Source organism: Pristiophorus japonicus, chromosome 2 (genome assembly GCF_044704955.1).
Source record: "Pristiophorus japonicus isolate sPriJap1 chromosome 2, sPriJap1.hap1, whole genome shotgun sequence".
NCBI lineage: Eukaryota > Metazoa > Chordata > Chondrichthyes > Pristiophoridae > Pristiophorus > Pristiophorus japonicus.
The window spans coordinates 61,513,558-61,541,376 of NC_091978.1; the positions used below are offsets into that span (position 1 = coordinate 61,513,558).

General features: G+C 42.9%; 1 protein-coding gene across 1 annotated transcript in view; it reads right to left on the bottom strand.

Annotated features, from left to right (window-relative positions):
• Positions 1 to 16,359: 16,359 nt before the first annotated feature.
• The window catches only part of mbd2 (methyl-CpG binding domain protein 2), a 118,147-nt gene continuing 106,687 nt past the window's right edge, over positions 16,360 to 27,819 (bottom strand). The window contains exon 7 of the mRNA XM_070867505.1: positions 16,360 to 17,429. The gene's annotated coding sequence lies outside the window, so the exon portion shown is untranslated. The remainder of the gene's footprint in view (positions 17,430 to 27,819) is intronic.

A 27,819-nucleotide genomic window follows, 5' to 3' on the forward strand; every position in this document is an offset into this window, starting at 1 on the left:
AGGTACAACCTTGCTTCTGCTTTATTTAGGCCCAAAGTGCCTGACTCACGAAATGGCTGGCCTTTTATACCAGAGCAGCACCATGTGCGTGCTGCTCAGTGGCCTCCAACAATGACACCATCTGGTGGCTACAAACAGCATGTACATACATGACAATACCCTCCTCTGAGATCTTATCACAGTCTTTCACAGGTTGAGACGGTCCGGTGCTTTACACTCCCGGGTTGACCGTCTCAGTTCGATTCCGGCCTTGGGTGAATGTGCGGAATCTGTTGTGGCTGGTGGCTGGATGGCTGACTTGTTGGGGGTGGCAGTGGCCATGTCAGGAATTGCAAGTCCATTTTTATTGAACAAGTCCGTGATGGAAATTCCAGGTTCACTGATGACCCTCGAGTCCACTGAAGGCTGCTGGTAGGTTGGTTGGTCATCGACAGTTTCTTCGTCCGACTGCTCTGGCTCGTCTGTGTGCCTCAGCTTTGTTTGATCCATGTATTTCCTGCAAGTTTGCCCATTCTTGAGCTTAATACCAAATACTCTGTTGCCCTCCTTGGCCATGACCGTACCAGCGATCTATTTGGGACCCTGACCATAATTCAACACATATACAGGATCATTCACAGAAATCTCGCGTGACACAGTTGCGCAATCGTGGTATCCTTGTTGACTCTGTCTTCTGTATTCAACATGATTAATTAAATCCAGGTGTATAAGAGATAACTTGGTCTTAAAACCTCTTTTCATCATGAGTTCAGCAGGCAAGACCCCTTTGAGTGTGTGGGGTCTTGTCCTGTAACTCAGCAGTATACAAGCCAAGCGGGTCTGCAGTGACCCTTGGGTTACTCTCCTCATGCTTTGCTTGATAATTTGTACTGCACGAACTGCTTGCCCATTGGAGGCAGGCTTGAACAGTGCTGACCTTACATGTTTTATGCCGTTTAAGTTTTACAAACTCCTGAAACTCCTGCCTGGTGAAGCACGACCCATTGTCGCTCACCATTATATCAGGCAGACCATATGTCACGAACATGACATTGAGATTCTCTATGGTTGCCGTGACATGATTATGCATTTTATCCACTTCGAATAAGCATCCACCACCACTAAAAACATCTTGCCCAGGAAGGGACCTACAAAATCTACATGGATCCTGGACCAAGGTTTGGATGGCCATGACCACAGACTCAGCGGCGATTCCGCTGGTGCTTTGCTGAGCTGCATGCAGGTGTTGCACTGATGCGCGCATGCTTCCAGCTCAGAATCAATTCCTGGCCACCATACATGGGACCTGGCAATGGCCTTCATCATCACTATACCAGGATGTGTGCTGTGTAACTCATGCACAAACTTCTCTCTCCCTTTCTTAGGCATTACAACTCGATTGCCCCACAATATGCAATCTGCTTGAATAGATAGTTCGCCCTTGCGACGAATGTACGGTTTGGCCTCCTCGCACATTTGTTTAGGTATGGCAGACCAATTCCCTTTGAGGATGCAACCCTTTACCATATCGGGTCCTGGCTGGTCCAGGTCTTAACTTGTTGAGTCGTGACAGGGGTACCTTCACTCTCAAAAAACATCCATGATTAACATTAAATCTGCCGGTTGTGGCGTTTCCACCTCTGGTGTGGGCAACGGCAACCGGCTCAAAGCATCGGCACAATTCTCTGTGCCAGGTCTGTGGCGAATGACATAATCATAGGTAGATAATGTTAGCGCCCACACTTGGATGCGGGATGAAGCGTTGGTATTGATACCTTTGCCCTCCGAAAACAACAAAATAAGCGGCCTGTGATCGGTCTCTAATTCAGACCGAACAGGTATTGATGCATCTTTTTAACACCGTGCAGACATGCTAATGCTTCTTTTTCTACCATACTGTAGGCTCTTTCTGCTTTAGACAAATTTCTGGTTGAAGTTTCCCCGACTCATTGGCTTGTTGTAACACGCAACCAATTCCATATGACGATGCGTCACAGGCCAAAACTAAACGTTTACATGGGTCATAATGTATGAGCAGCTTGTTTGAGCAAAGCAGATTGGTGGCTTTCTCGAACACTCTGTCTTGCAATGCGCCCCACACCCAGTTGTTGCCTTTTCTCAACAGCAGGCAAGGTGCTCAATTTAGGTAAAAAGTTACCAAAGTAGTTGAGTAGACCCAGGAACGAATGCAGCTCTGTCACGTTCCGTGGCTTGGGTGCATTCTTGATGGCTTTGGTTTTCACGTCAGTAGGTCTGATGCCATCAGCGGCGATTTTTCTCCAGAGGAATTCGACCTCCGGTGCCATGAGGACGCACTTCGAGAATTTAAGTCTGAGACCCACTCTCTCCAAACGCAGTAGAATCACTTCCAGGTTGTTCAGATGTTCCTTGGAGTCACGACCGGTGATCTGGATGTCATCTTGGAACACGACGGTTCTGGGAACGGACTTCAGTAGACTTTCCATATTCCTCTGGAATATTGCTGCAGCCGAGCGAATTCCAAACGGGCACCTGTGGTAAATAACCAGTCCTTTGTACGTGTTAATGCACGCAAGTCTCTTCGACGTCTCGACCAACTTCTGCGTCATATAGACCGACGTCAAGTCCAGTTTTATGAACGACTTCCCTCCGGCTAGCGTCGCAAACAAGTCATCAGCCTTCGGTAACGGTTACTGATCTTGTTTCGAAACCCTGTTAATCGTAGCCTTGTAGTCTCCACAGATTTTGACTGTGCCATCACTTTTCGGCGCGGGAACAATGGGGATAGCCCATTAATTAAATTCGACCGGTGATATGATCCCTTTACGCTGGAGTCTGTCCAGTTCAATACGACCTTCTCCCTCATCATATACGGCACTGCCCGAGCTTTATGATGGACGGGTCTTGCATCTGATTCCATGTGGATCTGCACGTTGGCTCCCATGAAGTTGTTGATACCCGGTTCGAACAACGAGGGGAGCTTGCTCAATACTTGGGCACATGTATCTTCCTCCGATGACAACGCCTTTATGTCATTCCAGTCGCATTTGATTTTCTCCAACCAGCTCCTGCTGAGCAGAGTTGGCCCATTGCCTGGAACAATCCACAGCGGTAGCTCGTGAAACGCAGCGTTATACGACACATTAATTTGTTCACTGCCAATCACCTTTATCAGTTCTTTGGTGTACGTGCACAACTTGGCGTTAACAGGGCTCAGCCTGGACCTCACAGTCTTAGTATCCCACAGCTTATTAAAAGCCCTCTCGTTCATGATTGATTGACTCGCCGCTGTGTCCAGTACCATCGATACCGGTATCCCGTTAAACTTCACATTAATCAAAATTGGTTTACTCTTGGTTATGAAAGAGTATAGTCCATACACTTCCTCCTCTGGCATCTCGGATTGTGTATCCGGATCCGCGCTAGTCTGACTCTCATCCTCCACGTGGTGTGTCGCAGCTCACTTGCTCATCTGCGGACACTTGTGCTGGAGATGCCCCACTCAGACAGATTTTGCAACTATATTGCTTAAATTGGCACTGCTGCTGCTGCTGATGATTTCCCCCACAATGCCAACACGGAGAAGTCGGATACATTCCCGCTGGCGGACTTTGGGCAGCCCCAGGTTTTGCGAATGCAGCCGGATAGGCCCTGCCATGTGCTACTCTGCCAAACGCCGAATCATTCGTGAACGCAGCCGGATAGGCCCTGCCATGTGCCGCTCTGCCGAACACCAAATTAATCACATTTACAGTAGTTGCCGAGGTTCGGTTCTTCACCGCTATTTGCTTTAGACTCCTGTCCATCGTCATACATGATTGAGCTCGAAGGTCCTTTTTAAATCCAACTCCTCCACCACCAGAAGTTTGCGCAGGATCACCTCGTGGTTGATACCGATAACAAAGAAGTCCCGCAGCATGTCTACCAACACCGTCCCGAACTTGCACGGTCCCGTTAGACGTCTCAGGTCAGCAACGAATTCTGCCGCGCTCTGGTCCTCCGATCGAACATGTGTACAAAACCTGTATCTCAAGGTGATGATGCCGTCATCTGGCTTGAGGTGCTCCCGTATCAATGTATACAACTCCTCATACGTTTTCTCTGTTGGATCACGTATCACTAAGCATGAGTGGATTCCTTATCAGACTGTAGATCTTTGAACCGCACACAGTGAGGAACACGGGTCGGTGCCGACCCCCTCCATTTAGTTGGCCACAAAGTACTGGTTCAAATGGCTCACAAAGTCTGCCCAATCTTCTCCCTCCAGAAATCGCTCTAAAAATCCAATCGTGTTCATTTTGCAAACAAAGGTTCTTGTATTCTTGTCGCCAACTGTTATGTATGCAATAAAGGTTCAAACTGAGTACTGTTTAACTAAGCAAGGTACAACCTTGCTTCTGCTTTATTTAGGCCCAAACTGCCCGACTCACAAAATGGCTAGCCTTTTATATCAGAGCAGCACCATGTGCGTGCTGCTCAGTGGCCTCCAACAACGACACCATCTGGTGGCTATAAATAGCATGTACATACATGACACAGTCAACATCATGTCTACCTCAATTCCCCAGGCTGGATTAATATGCTCAAATACACTTCATGCTGCAACATAAATATGATCACTTACTGACACCTAGATGGGCTATAGGTTGGCATATGATAGCCAATAGTGACCTCTCCCCCAGTGCATTGGAAATGCACCAGTATGCTTAAAATTGTCAGCCATATCATGCTACTCAGTGAGAAATTAGATGAAAGTGTTAACCATACTGACCAACACAAGAGAAAGCTATTTCATACATAAGTGATCAACACATCAGCTGATATTGAAATGCTAGCCAGGAATGAGCTATAGTCTTAACATAGGAGAGCAATGGTAACCTTGCCAACCACTGGCAGTGCCACCCCATTGTTGCAAATGTTCTGCTAATTGTAGAGAAAGCTGAGGCAATGGGTGAAATGTTAATTGCCCTTGAGAAGGTGGTGGTGAGCCGTCTTCTTGAACCGCTGCAGTCTGTGTGGTGAAGGGACTCCCACAGTGCTGGTAGGGCATGGGTTTGGGACATGTTGTCGAAGAAGCCTTGGTGAGTTGCTGCAGTGCAACTTGTAGATGGTACACACTGCAGCCACGGTACGCCGGCAGTGGAGGGAGTAAATGTTTAAAGTGGTGGATGGGGTGCCGATCAAGTGAGCTGCTTTGTCCTGGATGGTATCGAGCTTCTTACATAAGAACATAAGAATTAGGAACAGGAGTAGGCCATCTAGCCCCTCGAGCCTGCTCCGCCATTCAACAAGATCATGGCTGATCTGGCCGTGGACTCAGTTCCACTTACCCGCCCGCTCCCCATAACCCTTAATTCCCTTATTGGTTAAAAATCTATCTATCTGTGATTTGAATACATTCAATGAGCTAGCCTCAACTGCTTCCTTGGGCAGAGAATTCCACAGATTCAAAAACCCTCTGGGAGAAGAAATTCTTTCTCAATTTGGTTTTAAATTGGCTCCCCCGTATTTTGAGGCTGTGCCCCCTAGTTCTAGTCTCCCCGACCAGTGGAAACAACCTCTCTGCCTCTATCTTGTCTATCCCTTTCATTATTTTAAATGTTTCTATAAGATCACCCCTCATCCTTCTGAACTCCAATGAGTAAAGACCCAGTCTACTCAATCTATCATCATAAGGTAACCCCCTCATCTCCGAAATCAGCCTAGTGAATCGTCTCTCTACCCCCTCCAAAGCTAGTATATCCTTCCTTAAATACGGTGACCAAAACTGCACGCAGTACTCCAGGTGCGGCCTCACCAATACCCTAAACATTTGCAGCAGGACCTCCCTGCTTTTGTACTCCATCCCTCTCGCAATGAAGGCCAACATTCCATTCGCCTGATTAACTGCTGCACCTGCAAACTAACTTTTTGGGATTCATGCACAAGGACCCCCAGGTCCCTCTGCACCACAGCATGTTGTAATTTCTCCCCATTCAAATAATATTCCCTTTTACTGTGTTTTTTTCCCAAGGTGGATGACCTCACATTTTCCGACATTGTATTCCATTAGCCCATTCACTTAACCTATCTAAATCTCTTTGCAGCCTCTCTGTGTCCTCTACACAACCCGCTTTCCCACTAATCTTTGTGTCATCTGCAAATTTTGTTACACTACACTCCGTCCCCTCTTCCAGGTCATCTATGCATATTGTAAACAGTTGTGGTCCCAGCACTGATCCCTGTGGCACACCACTAACCACCGATTTCCAACCCGAAAAGGACCCATTTATCCCGACTCTCTGCTTTTTGTTTGCCAGCCAATTCTCGATCCATGCTTATACATTTCCTCTGACTCCGCATACCTTTATCTTCTGCAGTAATCTTTTGTCTGGCACGTTATCGAATGCCTTTTGGAAATCTAAATACACCACATCCATCGGTACACCTCTATCCACCATGAACGTTAGATCCTCAAAGAATTCCAGTAAATGAGTTAAACATGATTTCCCCTCATGAATCCATGCTGCGTCTGCTTGATTGCACTATTCCTATCTAGATGTCCCGCTATTTCTTCCTTAATGATAGCTTCAAGCATTTTCCCCACTACAGATGTTAAACTAACCGGCCTATAGTTATCTGCGTTTTGTCTGCCCCCTTTTTTAAACAGAGGCGTCACATTAGCTGCTTTCCAATCCGCTGGTACCTCCCCAGATTCAAGAGAATTTTGGTAGATTATAACGAATGCATCTGCTATAACTTCCGCCATCTCTTTTAATACCCTGGGATGCATTTCATCAGGACCAGGGGACTTGTCTACCTTGAGTCCCATTAGCCTGTCCAGCACTACCCCCCTAGTGATAGTGATTGTCTTAAGGTCCTCCCTTCCCACATTCCCGTGACCAGCAATTTTTGGCATGGTTTTTGTGTCTTCCACTGTGAAGACCGAAGCAAAATAATTGTTTAAGGTCTCAGCCATTTCCACATTTCCCATTATTAAATCCCCCTTCTCATCTTCTAAGGGACCAACATTTACTTTAGTCACTCTTTTCCGTTTTTACTATCTGTTTTTATGTTTTGTGCAAGTTTACTTTCGTAATCTATCTTTCCTTTCTTTATTGCTTTCTTAGTCATTCTTTGCTGTCATTTAAAATTTTCCCAATCTTCTAGTTTCCCACTAACCTTGGCCACCTTATACGCATTGGTTTTTAATTTGATACTCTCCTTTATTTCCTTGTTTATCCATGGCTGGTTATCCTTTCTCTTACCGCCCTTCTTTTTCACTGGTATATATTTTTGTTGAGCACTATGAAAGAGCTCCTTAAAAGTCCTCCACTGTTCCTCAATTGTGCCACCATTTAGTCTGTGTTGGAGCTGCACTCATTCAGGCAAGTGGAGAGTATTCCATCACACTCTTGACTTATGCCTTGTAGATGGTGGAAAGGCTTTGGGGAGTCATGAGGTGAGACAATCATACCCAGCCTCTGACCTGCTCTTGTTGCCACAGTATTTGTGGCTGGTCCGTTTAAGTTTCTGGTCAATGGTGATCCTCAGGATGGTGGGGGTTTCGGCAATGGTAATGTCGTTGAATGTCAAGGGGCGGTGGTTAGACTCTCGCTTGTTGGAGATAGTCATTGCCTGGCACTTGTATGACGCAAATATTAATTGCCACTTATCAGTCCAAGCCTGAATGTCGTCCAGGTTTTGCTGCCTGCGGGCATGGACTGTTCCATTATCTGAGGAGTTGCGAATGGCAGCAAACATCCCCACTTCTGACCTTATGATGGAGGAAAGTTCAATGATGAAGCAGCTGAAGATGGTTGGGCCTAGGACACTGCCCTGAGAAACTCCTGCAGCAATGCCCTGGGGCTGTGATGATTGACCTCCAACCACCACAACTATCTTCACTGGCTGGAGTCATACCTAGCTCAAAGGTAGAGTTTTCCCCCTGATTCCCATTGACTTCAATTTTACTAGGGCTCCTTGGTGCCACACTCGGTCAAATGCTGCCTTGATGTCAAGGTGAGTCACTATCACTTCACCTCTTGTCCATGTTTGGACCAAGGCTGTAATGAGGTCTGGAGCCGAGTGGTCCTGGCGGAACCCAAACTGGGCATCGGTGAGCAGGTTATTGGTGAGTAAGTGCTGCTTGATAGCACTGTTGACGACACCTTCCATCACTTTGTTGATGTTTGAGAGTAGACTGATGGGGCGGTAATTGGCCAGATTGGATTTGTCCTGCTTTTTGTGGGCAGGACATACCTGGGCAGTTTCCCACATTGTCGGATAGATGCCGGTGTTGTAGCTGTACTGGAACAGCTTGGCTGGAGGCGTGGCTAGTTTTGGAGCACAAGTCTTCAGCACAACAACCGGGATGTTGTCGGGGCCCATAGCCTTTGCTGTATCCAGTGCACTCAGCTGTTTCTTGATATCACGTGGAGTGAATCGAATTGACTGTAGACTGGCTTCTGTGATGGTGGGGACCTCAGGTGGAGGCGGATATGGATCATCCACTCGGCACTTCTGGCTGAATATTGTTGTAAACACTTCAGCCTTGTCCTTTGTACTCACATGCTGGGCTCCACCATCATTGAGGATGGGGATATTCATGGAGCCTCCTCCTCCCGTTCGTTGTTTAATGGTCCACCACTATTCACGACTGGATGTGGCACCTCATTTTTAGTTATGCCTGGTGCTAGTCCTGGCATGCTCTTCTACACTCTTCATTGAACCAGTGTTAGTCCCCTGGCTTGATGGTAGTGGTAGAATTAGGGATATGCCTCCAGACTCGACTATTCCAACGTGACCGTGACTTCAGCTGCTTAGGCCCCAAGCTCTGGAATTCTCTCCCTAAACCTCTCCAATGCTCTCCCTCTCTCTCCTCCATTACGTGCTCTGTAAAACCTACCTCTTTGAACAAGGTTTTGATCACCTCATGTTCTAATAGCTCATGTGGTTCGGTGCCAAATTTTGTTTGCTAATGCTCCTGTGAAGCACCTTGTGATGTTATACTACGTTTTACTCCTGGCCGGCCTCCCAACTTGCACCCTCTGTAAACTTGAGCTCATCTAAAACTCGTGTCCTAATTCGCATCAAGTCCTGCTACCCCATCACACCCCTGTACTCAGTGACCTACATTGGCTGCCAGTCCAGAAAGGACTCAATTTTAAAATTTGCAATATTGTTGTCAAATTCCTCCATGGCCTCACCCTTCCTTATCTCTGTAACCTCCTCCAGTTCTACAACCCTCCAAGGTCTCTGCGCTCCCCAATTCTGGTCTCTTGTTCATCCCTGATTTTCATCTCTTCAGCATTGGTGGCCGTGCCTTCAGCTGCTTAGGCTCTAAGCTCTGGAATTCTCTCCCTAAAGCTCTCCAATGCTCTACCTCTCTTTCCTCTGGGATGTCTAGAACCAGGGGTTGGATATTTAGGACTGAGATGAAGAGAAATCTCTTCACTCTGAGGGTTGTGAATCTTTGTAATTCCCTACCCCAGAGGGCTGTGGAGGCTCAGTTGTTGTGTATATTCAAGACAGAAATCAATAGATTTTTGGATATTAAGGGAATTAAGGGATATAGGGATAATGCAGGCAAGTGGAGTTGAGGTAGATGATCAGCCACAATCTCATTGAATGACTGAGCAGGTTCGAGGGACCGAATGGCCTACTCCTATTTCTTCTGTTCTTACAACTCAAATCTAACACATGGAATCCTTACAACTCCAGTATCTAAACTTTAACACATATGAATTTGAATTATTTAATCTACACAATCTAACATGTTTAAAAGTGGATTGTTTTTCTGATTGAGAGTGCTCTTCCATTAGCTTTGTTTTGTGGCTGGACCACAATGACACCGCCTGCTGTTGACTGAAATTTTAGGAAGATCCAAGAGCTGTGTGTGTTTAAAGTACTTTCTTAAGTTCTGTTCCATTGTTTTCTATACTTTACTAGTGCATCCCTAACACCAAATTAAGGACCAATTGGATATCTCTTTCAGAGAGCTGGCACAGGCATGATGGATCAAATGGCCGCCTTCTGTGTTAACATAGAAAATAGGTGCAGGAGTAGGCCATTCGGCCCTTCGAGCCTGCACCACCATTCAATAAGATCATGGCTGATCATTCCCTCTGTGTCCCATTCCTGCTTTCTCTCCATACTCCTTGATCCCCTTAGCCGTAAGGGCTATATCTAACTCCCTCTTGAATATATCTGATGAACTGGCATCAACAACTCTCTGCGGCAGGGAATTTAACAGGTTAACCACTCTGAGTGAAGAAGTTTCTCCTCATCTTAGTCCTAATGGTCTACCCCTTATCCTAAGACTATGTCCCCTGGTTCTGGACTTCCCCAACATCGGGAACATTCTTCCTGCATCTAACCTGTCCCGTCCCGTCAGAATCTTATGTTTCTCTCATCCTTCTAAACTCCAATGTATAAAGGCCCAGTTGATCCAGCCATCACTGGAATCAGCCTGGTGAACCTTCACTGCACTCCCTCAATAGCAAGAGCGTCCTTCCTCAGATTAAGACACCAAAACTGAATACAATATTCCAGGTGAGGCCTCACTGCAGTACGACCTCCCTGCTCCGATACTCAAATTCCCTAGCTATGAAGGCCAACATACCATTTGTCTTCTTCACCGCCTGCTGTACCTGCATGCCAACTTTCAATGACTGATGCACCATGACACCCAGGTCTCGTTGCACCTCCCCTTTTCCTAATCTTCCGCCATTCAGATAATATTCTGTCTTCGTGTTTTTGCCCCCAAAGTGGATAACCTCACATTTATCCACATTATACTGCATCTGCCATGCATTTGCCCACTCACCTAACCTGTCCAAGTCACCCTGCAGCCTCTTAGCGTCCCCCTCACAGCTCACACGTCATCCAGTTTAGTGTCATTTGCAAACTTGGAGATATTACACTCAATTCCTTCATCTAAATCATTGATGTATATTCTAAAGAGCTGGGGACCCAGCACTGAGACTGCGGCACTCCACTAGTAACTGCCTGCCATTCTGAAAAGGACCTGTTTATCCCGACTTTCTGCTTCCTGTCTGCCAACCAGTTCTCTTTCCACGTCAGTATATTACCCCCAGTAGCATGTGCTTTGATTTTGCACACCAATCTCTTGTGTGGGACCTTGTCAAAAGCCTTTTGAAAGTCCAAATACACCACATCCACTGGTTCTCCCTTGTCCACTCTATTAGTTACATCCTCAAAAATTCCAGAAGATTTGTCAAACATGATTTTTCCTTTATAAATCCATGCTGACTTGGACCGATCCTTTCAGTGCTTTCCAAATGCATTGTTATTTCATCCTTAACAATTGATTCCAACATTTTCCCCACGACTGATGTCAGGCTAACCGGTCTATAATTAGCCACTTTCTCTCTCCCTCACTTTTTAAAAAGTGGTGTTACATTAGCTACCCTCCTGTCCATAGGAACTGATCCAGAATTGATAGACTGTTGGAAAATGATCACCAATGCATCCACTATTTCTCGGGCGACTTCCTTAAGTACTCTGGCAGACTATCAGGCCCCAGGGATTTATCAGCCTTCAATCCCATCAATTTCCCACCTAATAAGGATATCCTTCAGTTCCTCCTTCTCACTAGACCCACTGTCCCCTAGTACTTCCAGAAGGTTATTTGTGTCTTCCTTCATGAAGACAGAAGCAAAGTATTTGTTCAATAGGTCTGCCATTTCTTTGTTCCCCATTATAAATTCACCTGAATCCGACTGCAAGGGACCGAAGTTTGTTTTCACTCATCTTTTTCTTTTCACATATCTATCGAAGCTTTTGCAGTCAGTTATGTATGTTCCTGGCAAGCTTTTTCGCGTACTCTATTTTTCCCCTCTTAATTAAACCCTTTGTCCTCCTCTGCTGAATTCTAAATTTCTCCCAGTCCTCAGGTTTTCTGCTTTTTCTGGCCAATTTATATGACTCTTCCTTGGATTTAACACTATCCTTAATTTCCCTTGTTAGCCACGGTTGAGCCACCTTCCCCGTTTTATTTTTACTCCAGACAGGGATGTACATTTGCTGAAGTTCATCCATGTGATCTTTAAATGTTTGCCATTGCCTATCCACCGTCAACCCTTAAATATAATTTGCCAGTCTATTCGAGCCAATTCACGCCTCAAACCATCGAAGTTACCTTTCCTTAAGTTCAGGACCTTAGTTTCGGAATTAACTGTGTCACTCTCCATCTTAATAAAGAATTCTATCATGTTATGGTCTCTCTTCCCCAAGGGGCCTCGCACAATAAGGTTGTTAATTAGTCCTCTCTCATTACGCATCACCCACTCTAGGATGGTCAGTTCCCTGGTTGGTTCCTTGACATATTGGTCGAGAAAACCATCCCTAATACACTCCAGGAAATCCTCCTCCACTGCATTGCTACCAGTTTGGTTAGCTCAATCTATATGCAGATTGATGTCACCCATGATAACTGCTGTACCTTTATTGCATGCATCCCTAATTTCTTGTTTGATGCTGTCCCCAACATCACTACTACTGTTTGGTGGTCTGTACACAATCCCACTAGCGTTTTCTGCCCTTTGGTATTCCGTAGCTCCACCCATACCGATTCCACATCATCCAAGCTAATGTCTTTTCTTACTATTGCATTAATTTCCTCTTTAACCAGCAATGCCACCCCACCTCCTTTCCTTTCTGTCTATCCTTCCTAAATGTTGAATTCCCAGCCTTGGTCACCCTGGAGCCATGACTCCGTGATGCCAATTACATCATACCCGTTAACTGCTATCTGCGCAGTTAATTCGTCCACCTTATTCCGAATACTCCTCGCATTGAGGCACAGAGCCTTCAGGCTTGTCTTTCTAACACTTTGCCCACTTAGAATTTTGCTGTAATGTTGCCCTTTTTGCCTTAGGTTTCTCTGCCCTCCACTTTTACTTTTCTTCTTTCTATCTTTTGCTTCTGCCCCCATTCTACTTCCCTCTGTCTCCCTATATAGGCTCCCATCCCCCTGCCATATTAGTTTAACTTCTCCCCAACAGTACTAGCAAACACTGCCCAGCTGCAGACCATCCAGTTTGTACTGGTCCCACCTCCCCCAGAATCGGTTCCAATGTTCCAGGAATTTGAATCCCTCCCTTCTGCACCACTCCTCAAGCCACGTATTCATCTGAGCTATCCTGCGATTCCTACTCTGACTAGCACGTGGCACTGGTAGCAATCCTGAGATTACTACTTTTGCGGTCCTATTTTTTAAATTTAAGCTCCTAGCTCCCTAAATTCATCTTGTAGGACCTCATCCCGTTTTTTTACCTATATCGTTGGTACCTATATGCACCACGACAAGTGGCTGTTCACTGTTCTTTTTCAGAATGCCCTGCACCCGCTCCGAGACATCCTTGACCCTTGCACTCGGGAGGCAACATACCATCCTGGAGTCTCGGTTGCGGCCGCAGAAACATCTATCTATTCCCCTTACAATTGAATCTCCTATCACTACAGCTCTCCCACTCTTTTTCCTGCCCTCCTGTGCAGCAGCCACCCACGGTGCCATGAACTTGGCTGCTGTTGTCCTCCCCTGATGAGTCATCCCCTCCAACAATACCCAAAGCAGTGTATCTGTTTTGCAGGGGGATGACCGCAGGGGACCCCTGCACTACCTTCCTTGCACTGCTCTTCCTGTTGGTCACCCATTCCCTATCTGGCTGTGTACTCTTTACCTGCGGTAAGACCAACTCACTGAACATGTTATTCACGTCATTCTCAGCATCGTGGATGCTCCAGAGTGAACCCACCCGCAGCTCCAGTGCCGCAATGCGGTCCGTCAGGAACTGCAGGCGGATGCACTTCCTGCACACGTAGTCGTCAGGGACACCGGAAGCGTCCCTGACTTCGCACCTAGTACAGGTGGAGCATAACACTTGTCCGAGCTCTCCTGTCATGACTTAACCCTTAGATAAACTTAATTTGGCAACAACAATGCTAAATGTTAGTTACTGATAAAGAAAAGAAAAACTACTTACCAATCACCAGCCAATCACTTGGCTGTGACATCACCTTTCGATTTCTTTCTACTACTTTTTTGCTTTTTCACGCTGCTGCAGCTGCTCCGGCTGGACTTTATAGGCCGCGCCAACGTCCCCGGACTCCTGCTGCTTGCACTTCCGCCTCTCCGACTGCCGCTGAACCCCGGACTCCCGCTGGGCCTTTATAGGCCGCTCCGACGCTACTGCTCCATCTCGCCGACTGTTGTATCATTCTACGATCTCCCATAGCACTGCTGACCTGAAGTCGAAGATTGATCTCTCTTGCCTGTTTCTGCTTTGATTACTCTTTTTCTCCCCAACGCTTTTTGCTTTCTTCACTGTCTTTGTCTCTTGGAAAGTAGTGGATATTGTGGCATTGGGAGGTAGGCACAGGAGCTGCCGATGAGCTGCAGCTGCATGTTCCAGCGGGAGGTGCTGGGAACATGTAATCATCTGGCTGCCTTCTCACCGACTCCTCCATCACTTGCTCCTCCCATCCACTCATTCCCATCATATCCCCTACCCCTTTCTCATCCTACCCTTCACTCGCACTGCTACCTGTATTCATTCCCATTAATATCACCCATTTCAGAATTCTCTCCTCAAAAAGGCTCTAGATGCTGGGCCAATTGAAATTTTCAAGGAAGACATTAATAGATTTTTGTTAGGTAAGGGTATCAAGGGATATGGATCAAAGGCGAGTAAATGAAGTTGAGCTACAGATCTGCCTTGATCTAATTAAATGGCGGAACATATTTGAGGGGCTGAATGGCCTAGCCCGTTCCTATGACCCATCTCTTTCCATTTTGAAATACCCACTCAACCGGTATCCTCCTATCCCCCACACTCCAGGGCCATTTAGCTGACCATGAACTCCAAATTCACTACCTCTCACTCCCACTCTCTTCCCCCTGAGAACAAGTGGTAAGATGCCAGAGGTCTCTTCATGCTGTTTTCTTCTATCCCCTCCGCTCCTGCTTGTTTCGCTCGAAGTGTCTTGTTTGGTTTCACAATTCAATTATAATTTAAATTAGAATGAGGAAAGACACTCTGTTTCTCTGACTCTTTATTTATCTGTGTCTCTCTCACTGCCATGTCTCTGTCTCAGTGTCATAAATTAGAATGATTGCATTTTCTATCAAAAAAAAATAAAAGGTAAGGTAATTAGAGCCCTTCTTGGTTGCTGCAAAATGTAATAAAAGAAAATGAATGCCCTAACACGCAAGAGAGGCAGGGGAATTGGTGGTGTCCTAGGTGGACAAGCAATAGTAATCCTCCCAGTGCTCTGTGCTGGTAAGCCACATAGTTTTTGACTCCATCAGTACCTCAATGCACATTTGGGGATCTCTAAGCCTTGGATGTTGCCAGCATAAGAAATAGGAGCACGATTAGGCCACCTGGCCCCTCGAGCCTGCTCCGTCATTTAATAAGATCATGGCTGGTCTGATCATGGACTCAGTTCCACTTCCCTGCCTGCTCCCCATAACCCTTTATTCCCTTATCGCTCAAAAATCTGTCTATCTCCACCTTAAATATATTCAATATATAATCTCTGTGAATGTAGGCAAGGGGCGGGGTCCCTACCAGGGAGAGGGAATGCACACCCTATCGGACAATCAGAAATTTTATCTGTGTGGATTTTGCAGTAGCTTCTGCCATGTGTCAGACTGTTAACCAAACTAAAAATGTTGGCACTAAAGGGACAATGTATTCTATTTTCAATAACTGGAGATGGTTATTCATTTTATAATTAATACAAATTAACACAAGTGAAACAACTCGACTTGCACCTCGGCTCCACTCTGCATCTCCTCTTGAAACAAATCACTTAACTACAATGTTTTGTGAAATTATCTTTTAAATTGAGAAAGCTAGATGAATTGTCAAGATGGAGGGTTACCACAAAGGTTAAAAACAGTAGCGAGATAGTAATAGTTTAGATTGGTAATGCCAAGCTTGGGTTTTAAAAGCCTGAAAGAATGTAGAAGGAAGCAAAGGTGGAAGAAATAAATAGCTCCACAGTTTGAGGTCCGGGCAAAGAATGAGATAGAACGCAGCACAACGAGCTTTGATTTGAAATAGAGTCAACATAAAGAGAAGAGGAAGAACATATTTTCAGCTCAGCAGATACAAAAGCGGCAGTTCAGATGAGCACTTACCACAGTTATGAAAGATACAAGAGGCTGTGATGAAGAAAGCATGGTTGAAGGCTACAGCTGAACAACACTGCCCCTCAGAGAAACCTTTGCTTGCCAACTGCTCGGGAGTGCTATCAAGAATTACGATAGGAAACACATATGTATGCAGGTCCATCATTCTCAGTGAGGAATACGAAACACAGTAGTTTTCCATTCACAAACTATGCAAGCAAATTCCCAAATGTAAACTAAATTTCTTTATTTTGTGGTAATAGATTGTACAGGTGCTTTCAGGAAATAATTATAAAATCTGTTTAAATATATATATCCTTTTAGCTTTACTCTCAGTAATAAAACCGTAGGCTATTAAATCCTAGGCCACATGATAAACAGAAATCATTTATGTACAGCGCAAAAAATATTTTTTGTATCTAGAAGAGCATATAACATTGCACGGTGTCACAGAATGTGATTATTTTTGTAAAGATTAATAACTAAAGAAAAACACCTCTTTTTAAAATATATATTTAACGCATATTTCAATAGATCTAGTGCCCTAAAGTGTTGTTGAACTAAATTCAGCCTTATAATATTGCAACATTTCCACCATTGGGGATCCCCTTGTTTTCTTTTATGAAATGCAGAGTATGGGTGCCTGCCCATGTTGTGGTCAGAAGGATTGTGTGTTGTGAGTTGTGCTGCTCACCATTTTGTTTATGACAAGATCCTAATTATCTGTTGTCCACCCACTGACCAACTAGCAGCTATTTTTCGTGTGGAGTGGAGGAGAGCAAGAGAATGCAATTCAAAGAGGCACTGAAGTTGCACAGTTTCATCTTTACAAGCAGGTGCTGCAGCTTAAACTGTTCCAGAGTGGAGCATCATTCAAAAATAAAAATATGATTTCCTATATATAATATCTCTGCTTTGTTTAGACAAACCCCAACATTTTCTGGAAAGCTTTACACCCCTGTAGAAACACGGACCGGTCACCCTTCTAGAATGCGCTGCATAAAAAAAAAGAGAATATTCTGTCCTCGCCAACATGATAGTACAAATGGAAAAAAAATTACGGTACAGGCTGGATTTGTCCAAAACACAGTTCAGTTAAATCAGCATTGAAGTGGTTACACAAGTCTAATTGCCCTTCTGCCCCTTTCCTCCCCCCCCCCCTCCGATTTAAAAATCTGAAAAGATCCACGTTGTATACTGATCCTTTTTCAGCACTGTTTTTGAAGTCTTTGCCTGAGTTGGACTGATTTCTTTTCGATCCTATGTGCTTGGATGTAGCCTTCAATTTTATGGGTTTGGGATTATCAAGTGCAAAATAGAATGCAATTGCCTGCAAAGGTAGAAACAAAATTAGTAATCCCTTCAGAGAACAATTAGTTACAAAAACATAGTAACAGTGAAGTAGGATTTTTAACAAAGCCAACAATTTCCTCTACGCTATCCTCAATAAGCTAGTTTATTTTTCTTAATTTTTCCCCCCCACTATAAATGACTGATTAGGCCTCAACTGGAGTAGTGTCTCCAATTCTGGGCACCGCACATTAGGAAGAATGTCAAAGCCTTGGAGAGGAGATTTACTAGAATGGTTGGTAACAGGGATGAGGGACTTCAGTTCCCTAGAGAAGCTGGGAATGCTATCTTTAGAGCACAAAAAGGTTATGGAGAGATTTAATAGAGGTATTCAAAATCATAAAGGGTTTTGATTGAGTAAATAAGGAAAAACTGTTTCTACTGGCAGGAGGGTCACTAACCAGAGGACACAGATTTAAAGGCAATTGGCAAAAGAGCCAGAGTTGAGATGCGGAGAATATTTTAATGAAGCGAGTTACGATGATCTGGAATGCCTTGCCTGAAAGGGTGGCAGAAGCAGATTCAATAGTAACTTTTGAAAGAGAATTGGATAAATACTTGAAGGGGAGAAAATTACAGGGCTATGGGGAAAGAGCAAGAGAGAAGGAGTAATTGGACAACTCTTTCAAAGAGCTAGCACAGGCACGATGGGCCAAATGGTCTCGTTCTGTGCTGTAAGATTCTATGACTTATATATATAAGAAATGAGAGAGATTTTTGGAATGTCACTAAGCATCTTGATTCACCCGGTTAGCTCAAGTTACACTGAATGGCTGAGCAAATAAAACAGAACATAAATAATTCAGTATTTGGATACAGCAGGTTGCTCCTGCCTTAACTCTTATTGATGCACCCATCATCTGGTTTAACAGTATCCTAACTAGGATCTTATTGTAGAACCAGCCTGGAGACTTACAAAGTTATCCTGTTAAAAAATATCTTCAACAAATGATTACATTTCTTTACTGCTCGTCAAAAGCAAAGCAATATAAAAAGTTCGAAGTATGGATAACTATTTCTATTATAAACAATCGCATCTGAAAGATTAGCCTGCTATGCTCTACCCCTCCATATATCACAGGGAAAATCCATTAGTATCCAATCATAGTATCCACTACTAGGATTTATTCTGGCCCCTTGCAAAATTTCACAAACAATTCCCAAGTTGCAAACACCCTACTGTGGCTGACATTCTGAAGTGAGGGGAGGGAAGAAAAATTACATTTGAAGGCTGCCTTTTCAAACACAGTCTTCGTATTACAAATTAGCAAGAGCAAAGAACACTATCGCACATGCCTCTTCTGTAATGGCCCCAACAATTCTACTGTTAAAGGTTATGTTTTTGGCTACAGTATATTTCAATGATATTTTTATATTTAACAAGATTCAGACATTAAATAGAATTTTTTTTAACGGAGCACTATGCAATGTGCCAAATGCTATTCTTAAGTCAGACAAATGTTCAGATCGACAGATTAAAATTAAGCAATTACAACACCAAAATAGCAGTTGGTTGGAGAGAGACAGACTATCAGCTCAGTCTACATGTAATTCAGAGATGGTGAATTTGAACCATTTCTTGGTTTCTTCCGATTCCAATTCTGAACCTGACCAAAATAAATGTTATGAACTTTACAGATACTGCAATTCTGAGACTGACTTGTACCTGACCTGGAATGATTGCTTTTAAAAAAGGAACATTAAGAGGTTAATTCAGTACTACCCCAGGGCATTCAAAGAAATAGGTGAGAAAATTGCAGATGCATTAGTCATAATTTTCCAAAGCTCTCTAGATTCAAGAATTGTGCCAGATGTTTACTTTATTTAAGGGAGGGAGATACTAGGGAACTACATACCTGTCAGTTTATCAATTGTGGGCAAGTTCCTGGAATCTATCAGGGACAAAGTGACTGAGCACTTGAACATTCATCAGAGAGTCACCATGGATTTGTAAAGGGTAGGTCTCGTCTGACTAAATTTTAAAACACATTCTCCCAAAATGTTGAGGATGTGGTGTCAATGGAAATTTTCAAGACTGAGATCAATAGATGGGTAAGGGTATGAAGAGACATAAAACAAAGGCAGGTAAAAGTAGTTGAGTTATATGAGTTGAATGGTGGAGCGAACTTGATGGCCTGAAGGCCCTACCCCTGTTCCTAAATCGTGTGTGTGCGTGCGCGTGTGTGTAGGGGGAGAGAGAAGAGAAGAGAGAAAAGGGTGGGAGAATGAACTAGGAAAATGGCATTAGTAACTTTTTGTGTACAAGTTTAAGGGAAAAGATGAAAGGTCTCATCTAGAAAGTTGAATGCTTCAATTTAACCAAGTAGCTCTCTGCCTACCAGCTAGAAAAAATATATTCTAAGAAAGAAGTTATGAGACACCTCAGAAATTAGATGGGAGTTGTTTTTTGTTTGATTGCAAATATATGAAGGGCATTGTAGATATTATTCATTGGAGTCTTGCTGAAGATGTGAAAGCAGTTTTCACTATGAATAGCAAACCCATTGACCTACAGTTCCAATGTATGTTTTGTAGGTTTTTTTGTTAGCTTAAAAAAAGTAATCGCAGATCGGGTTTCTTATATCATTCTTTTTAAAACAACATGGTTTTAAGAAAGGCTTTAAGTTGACTTGGAAATGTCAGGTCCCCGAGGCTCAGTCATTAAAGGTTAACTATAGCAGATTTCCCAGTATGTGTTGTAACTGGATAAATTGCATTAATTCAAACACAGTCCTTCACAGTTTCACTGTGTAAAAACCCTGATTTATGACAACAATGAAGTTACCGCATTTGATCTTTTTGCTTTAAAAAAAAAGGAGCTTTGGGTATTCATGTCATGTGCCTTCCTTCAGCCAACGGGACCATGTTTCAGCTTCTTGTGCTGAATGTACTAACTTATTGCTAGTTACAAAAATAACCAAATGAAGTGTGTCATTTTAACACCTGACTTCAACCCCTCGATCCTATAACTTTCTGGAAGTTAAAATTCATTGCCTTATCTAAATTAACCCTTTAGCTGCTTTGTGAAGAAGTGCCCTACAAGCAGAATATCAGCACTGCTCTTAAAAAGAAACTTCTTCATAAATCACAAAATGTGTTTCATCGCTATGGTCATCCATTACAAGTGCCTTGTAAGACCAGCCGATAGTAGTTTGAGAAGATGGCAGCATCTACAAACATACCCCATTAACTAGAAAGCAGTTTCAGTGCACGATGAGAAGGAAATAGTGAGAAATGGGAAAGCTAAACATCCAGAAAAAGGTAGAGCATTTCCAATTTCACCTACCGTTAATTTTTGTTCAAGAGGTATCAGACAGAATAAACCCAATCTCCCACACTCAATGATGAACCAATGTTATGTTAGAAGATGTTTGTTTTTTTTTAAAAAAGGACAAAATTGTGTTTTTTTCTTCACTTATGTAAATTATGTGCTTAGGCAAGAATTACTAGTGCTTTTTGGATACCTGGTGTCAGCATCAAGTACACCCTGGTCAAATGTAGCACAATTCGATATCGAGCAAAGCTACCTATACAATGCCCCAACAATGTGTCTAACGTCTGCTGCATCAGTGTGACATTTTTATTTTACATTGCGAGTCAGTAAAGGAATTAGGAGATGAAAACCCAAATCAAAGCAACTGTAAAGAGCATAGAATTCATCAGTTATTGAATAAAAGCTATAAGGTTAAACTCCTTCTCCGATGTTGTAGTTTTATGCAATAAAAGTTAAAGAGGAGCCTTAGACAAACATTACAGATATTCTAATAGAGAATATTTAGAGTCTCTGATCTATGGATGACCTGTTGTGCCTTGCTGATTTGCACTGTTGTGAACATGCAATAGGAATATAGAGTTGAATCCATAAGCAAGGCAAAAGTTCGCCAAAAGCACATGTCTAAGCAGATTTCTTAAAAGGAGTTTGCAAGACCACTCACAAAAATCATTTAAAAGTAAGATGGTAGAGGCAAAATGACACATTTCCAGCAGTTTTCTCTCTAGCAGGTCAAATATAGTTATTTTGTACTGACCATGCACATTTTCACACACAACCCATTGGGAGTCAGAATTTTTTGTTTAAATTTAGAGTTACTGTATTCTCTGCTAATTAAAAATGCTTCTTCGATTTTAGATTTTCCATGGTGCCACTTAGATGGCCTTTAACTCCTGCTGAGCAGTAATTTCCACAGATCACCATGACGAATAAATGCACTTTTGGTCTTCCACTCCAGCAGCTCTTTAACCATTAAATTGAATATTGGCAGAGAGATTCAGGATAAATGATGAGGGTTTATTAAAACCCCAGTGGCAAGACCATTTTACACTCGATACTTGGCCACAAAGCAGATGAGAAATGATCTGAGTGACAGAATATCTAAACAATGTGCAGTCAGAATTATTACTGACTTCATGTTGTACAGTGCAATAAAGGTACCATAAATACTGATATATACAATCAAATTGAAATCTGAAATGTAATACTCAAGATCTATGTTTTTGATTAGTGTTGGCTGTAACAGTTGTATGCTTTAACCCAATTTATAATAGTCAAATGTGACTGGGGAAAAAAGCTGAAATCTCATCATGTGGCAATCAGTACTAGGCCAGTAACCTTTTATATAGAAAACTGTTTGTTTTGTTGTATAAATTGTAACTGAGAAAAATCACTTATTACTGAGTAACCATGAATATAATTTTATGCTACTTGAAAGGAGTACCTTCAAAATTCACTCACAGAATAAGAACCACGAGACAAGTCATTTGTTATATCCTGTCCAGCAGTGCAAGAAAAGCACGGCCAAGACTAGAAGCTTCCATGAAGCAAGTTACAGGTATGACTGCAGAGTGCGCACTTCATTGCCAATTATGCACTTCACTGTCATGCACTCTTGCACCTTTCTTCATTTATTTTGAATCAAATTATCAATATTACATTAGATAAAATTAATCAATGTTTAGGTTGAACCTTCAAAAGATAGAATGAAGCATTGAAGAGTAGCATTGCGGAGCTAATGGCATGGAGATTTCAGTTGCATCACCAAACAACTTAAAATTCTGAATTGGTGTTCACCGTAAGGATCCTGTGTTGTAGATTTAAAACTGCACTGCCATAGAATGGTTACAAGCACAGAAGGAGACCATTCAGTCCGTCGAGCCCGTGCCGACTCTCAGCAAGAACACTTCAGCTAGTCCCGCTCCCCCGCCCTTTTCCCTTGTAATTTTTCTTCCTTCAGGTACTTATCCAATTCCCTTTTGAAAGCCACGATGGAGTCTGCCTCCATTCATAAATCATTCGTAGACTGAGCCAAACAAAAATGAGAGGAACGCAAAAGGTGAAGTTCCCGAAAAGAACAGTGGCAGTCTCAAAGACAAGAATGAGACAGATTTTGAGACAGCACGCAAAATATGAGACACCCACATATATATCTGGAGGTTTCAGAAATTGAAACAGTAAAACAGAATGGAACAATCGATTGAAAAAAATTGAATAGCAGACAAAAAATTAGTGAGAACACAAAATAGAAGTACATTAAGCATTAAGAATAAAATTCACAACACAAACATATAAAAAAAGTGACACCATTTAATGAGAGTTTCACTAATTTTATATACAAGTGTAATCTATACGAGAATTCAAAGCTTCTCTCTATGTGAAGAATGTGTTTAAAAAAAAAATCCATTGACTCCCATGTTGCAACGAAAGATAATTACACTGGTTGGTAACATTTTTGCTTTGGAGTCAGAAGGTTATGGGCTCAGCACTTGAGCACCTATTGTATACGGACACTTCACACCAGTACTGAGGAAGTGTTGCACTGACTGTTATTTTTTGGGATAAAACATTAAACGGAAGTCCTGCCTGCCTATTCAGTAGATATAAAGAATCCCATGGCACTACCTGAGGTGCTCCCAGTGACTTGGCTGACATTCCTGCTTTAACCATCACCAAAAACAGATTAATAGGCAATTCATCGTATCTGTTTTTCTGGTATTTTGCTGTGCACAAATAATTTCACTTTAAAAGTTATTAATTAGCTGTGACACGCTTTGGGATACTGTGGTGATAAGACACTATATAAATGCAAATTCTTTCTTTACATCTTAGGCAAGTGTGTAGCAGCAGTTCCTGGGATGTGGCAAAGTCAGCATTTATTACCCACCCCTAATTGCCCTCGAGTTTGCCAAGATGAACAAACAAGGGGAACTCAGAACATTGCAAGTACAATTAAGGTAGGCAGAGGGGAACATTTAGAGAGAGAAACTGACTTGGAGAAATTAATGAACATATATGGTAAAAAATGAAAAATGAAAAATTGAGAAAACTGCTCGAGGTCATCTGTCAGAATAGAGGAGAGTTTTACAGAATGAAAAGAAAAGCAGAGAGCAACAGAAGAAAAAGTAAAATATAGAAAAGATTGAGGAGAAAGCAAAGAAAAATAGATAATCAAGAAAGTAAATTCATTTTATACCAAATGACATAAGACTTTATTTTAAACTCGAAATGCAGTCGAGATTAGAGATGGTTATAAAACTATTGCTCAGAGAAAAGTAGATGTGAAACAGAAAATGCTGGAAATCGCAGCGGGTCAGGCAGCAGCTGTGGAATGAAAAACAAAGTTAACGTTTCAGGTCGATGACCCTTCGTCAGAACTGGAGTGTGTTTGAAAAGAACAGATTCTTAAGGAGCACTGAAAGGGGGAGGGGAGGAAAGAACAAAAGGGAAGGTCTGTGGTAGGGTGGAAGGCAGGAGAGATTAGAGACACAAAAGGGATGATGGGCCGATTTGAAATGGTAATGACAGAAGTTAGAAAAGGGTTAGTCTAGATAGAGTGTGAATGGTGGAATAGTGACCAGCTGCCATTGGAGAGAAAGCACTGTTCCAATGAAGCTCAACGCAAGCTTGAGGAATAGCACCTCATCTTTTGTTTAGACACTTTACAGCCTTCTGGACTCAACACTGAGATTAAGAATTTCAGACCATAACCTCTGCCCATTTTTGGCTCCCTCCCCCCACTCCGATCTTATGTTTTTTTTTCCACTTTGACTCCAATGGCAGCTGGTCATTATCTCGCCACTCACACTCTCTCAACTAATGTTTTTCTAACTTCTGCCATTACCATTTCAATTTGGTCCATCAACTGTTTTGTCTCTCTAATCTCTCCTGCCTTCCACCCTACCACAGACCTTCCCTTTTGTTCTTTCTTCTCCTCCCCCTTTCAGTGCTCCTTAAGAATCTGTTCTTTTCGAACATTCGCCAGTTCTGACGAAGGGTCATTGACCTGAAACGTTAACTCTGTTTTCCTCTCCACAGATGCTGCCTGACCCGTTGAGATTTCCAGCATTTTCTGTTTTTATTTCAGGTTCCAGCACCCGCAGTATTTTGCTTTTGTATTGGAGAAAAGTAGAAACTGGAGCGTCTTAATGTTTTTGTCACTGTAGTGGAGAGTTCAATTTAATGTTGGAGCAATTATTCCAGCACATTAAAATGTGGGTAATATGCTTACAAGGCACAAAGACTCCTGACAATTTACAGTGTTGATGTATGTGGGATCTATGAGTAGGACCATAAGGTTGGCCAACACACTTTTAGAACAAACACGCAACCTAATATCATTTATAATACAGCACATTAGCCGAATGATGTGTTTCAACATACAGTGGCAAGGCCTTGGTTATCGCCTGTGATTTCCCACACAGCACGTTATCGATCTTAGCTGGAGGCAATGTCAACCCCTGCCACACTCACTTATCCTCTGACAGCTGATTCTGGCACAGCCAGTCTATTCATCCACTATGCTCTACAAATCGAGCTATGCATTAGCAGTCACCCTCTTTGTTGGTATGTGATTGTGTGGGGTGGAGCGGAGGCTGAGGAGGGGGGGGGGGGGGAGGGGGAGGGGGTGGTAGGAGAGAAAATGAGAGGAGAAAGGAACTAAATGAAGGGAAGTGGATAACATTTTCAAAATGGGACAGTATATTACTTTTTAATTAAAAAGTCCATCTTTATAATTTACAGCTTAATAATGGCACCTGTAAAGTGAAAGCAGATATCTCTTAAATAGAAGCTTAAAGATCACATAGAAGTAATTACAGGGACTTTATGGCATGTCAGAATGTGTGAAAATAAGATGTGAGAAAATCAGCAACAATCAGAGAATGCATCTCACTGACTTCTTTTTTATATGGCAGGAACCAGCAGAAGTCCTCCCAGATGTCAGCTATGGCTCAGAGGAGCATTATTGCCTCCGTCAGAAGGTTGTGGGTTTAAGCCCCATTCCAGAGGGTGAGCACAAAAATCTAGACTGAGCACAAATATCTAGGCTGACACTTGTGCAGTACCAAAGGAGCGCTGCACTGTTGGAGATGCTGTCATTCAGATGAGATATTAAACTGTCCTCTCGGGTGGATGCAGAACATCCCATGGCATTATTCCGAAGATGATCAGGGGAGTGTTCCTGATTTCCGGGCCAATATTTAGCCCTTAACCAACACCACCAAAAGCAGATTATCTGGTCATTGTCTCATTGCTGTTTCTGTGGCCTTGCTGGGTGCAGATTGGGCTGCCCAGTTACCTACATTACAACAGTGACTACACTTCAAAAAGTAATTCATTGGCTGTAAAGCGCTTTGGTACATCCTGTGGTCGCGAAAGGTGCTATATAAATGTAAGTTCTTTCTTTTTCTTCAGGCACATGTACATTCAAAGGAATGCAAAAGGGATATGACACATTACAGCAAAGACAGAACGACAGACAATTGTGTACAGATCTAAACAAAACAGGACACGACTTGCACCTTATTACCGAAAAAGTAGTTGGAAATCTGAGCAATCCCAGTCCTTCCTAAATCTGATCTCTGATTTGACAGCGCAAACTGCAGTTATCCTACAACTGTGAAACGTAAGTGATAGTCTCACACCATTTGACTTAAGTATGTATATTATTACAAATATAAATGGAGAGTAGGTGTGTACAGCAAGTTTGTAATTTACTGTAGGGGATCAGCTACCATCAAAATAAAACTAGTTTGTGGATCTCAACTCAAGTAAATTATAGCTTTGACTACTTTTAATGTACACTGACGTCTCAATAAAGTCAGTCTTGCTGTTAGTTAGAAGCACACCTCAAACTATGCGATTGGGAAAGACTGTTGTGATGTGGAATATTGTGGTTCCTTGATTCACAGCAGCATCTAATAAGTTATTTTGTATCTGTAAAGCAAAATTATACGGAAAAACTGAGCTTAGATAGATACACACTGCATAAAGATACAACACTTCATTTCAAGTGGCAGGAGAGCCTGAAAATCCGTAATATACATTTGAGTTTGATGATCTAATTCCCAAATTAAAAAGCATAGAAGTTGAAGTACTGATTTTGCGACTACCTTTTGTTGAAAATACCGGTATAACTTTTGAACATGATTTCTCAGCTTATTTCAGAATATATAAAAGGCCTTGCAAAACAGAGCTTGGTAATGTGCAGTTACACTTGAGCCCAATAGAATAATGAAAAATTGAAGAAAAGCATCTTTAAATAAGTTACAAAATTTACTGCAACTTCAACTACTACAATTTTAATAATGACGATATACAGTGATCAGTACAAAATATTATATGCGCTAAAACTAAACCGAGATTGTAGGGTAATGCTGGAGAACACAATATTTTTGCCAGACTTTCATAGCAGGCTTAGCGATCTCAGAATAAAATTCCATTTCAATTATTTTAGCTTTACTTTTAAAGAAGTGTGTATTTTCTAATTTGCCCCAATTTTTTGCTCTTTCTCTCCTAAAGGTTTATAATGTAGTATAGCAGCCTCCACAGTATCACAGTCATTCATCCTGTATGACCCGAGTGTGTCAGTCAGAAAAATATTCAACAGCAGGGACCATCACAGTAAAGCCCCATCCTGTCACGTGTGCAAGCTGCTGCTGTCGCTGAATAGTCGCTCGTCGTTCCGCTCCCTAACTCAAGAATAGTCAGCGCAATTGTACTGCTTTCCCTCTGGAATTCAGAACCATCTAGAAAATTCATATAATGGAACAGAGGAAATCAAAGTCAAGATCTACGACATTTTTTAAGATGCCTTTTAAAATTAAAAGGGTGGAGGCGACAGCGAGAGGGGGGCTGGGGGCCAGAGAGGGGCTGGGGGCCAGAGAGGGGCTGGGGGCCAGAGAGGGGCTGGGGGCCAGAGAGGGGCTGGGGGCCAGAGAGGGGCTGGGGGCCAGAGAGGGGCTGGGGGCCAGAGAGGGGCTGGGGGCCAGAGAGGGGCTGGGGGCCAGAGGGGAGCAGAGCCAGAGTGAGAGCGAAAGAGCGAAAGAGCAGAGAGGGAGAGAAAGAAAGAGAAAGGGGGGATATTCTGCCATGTCAC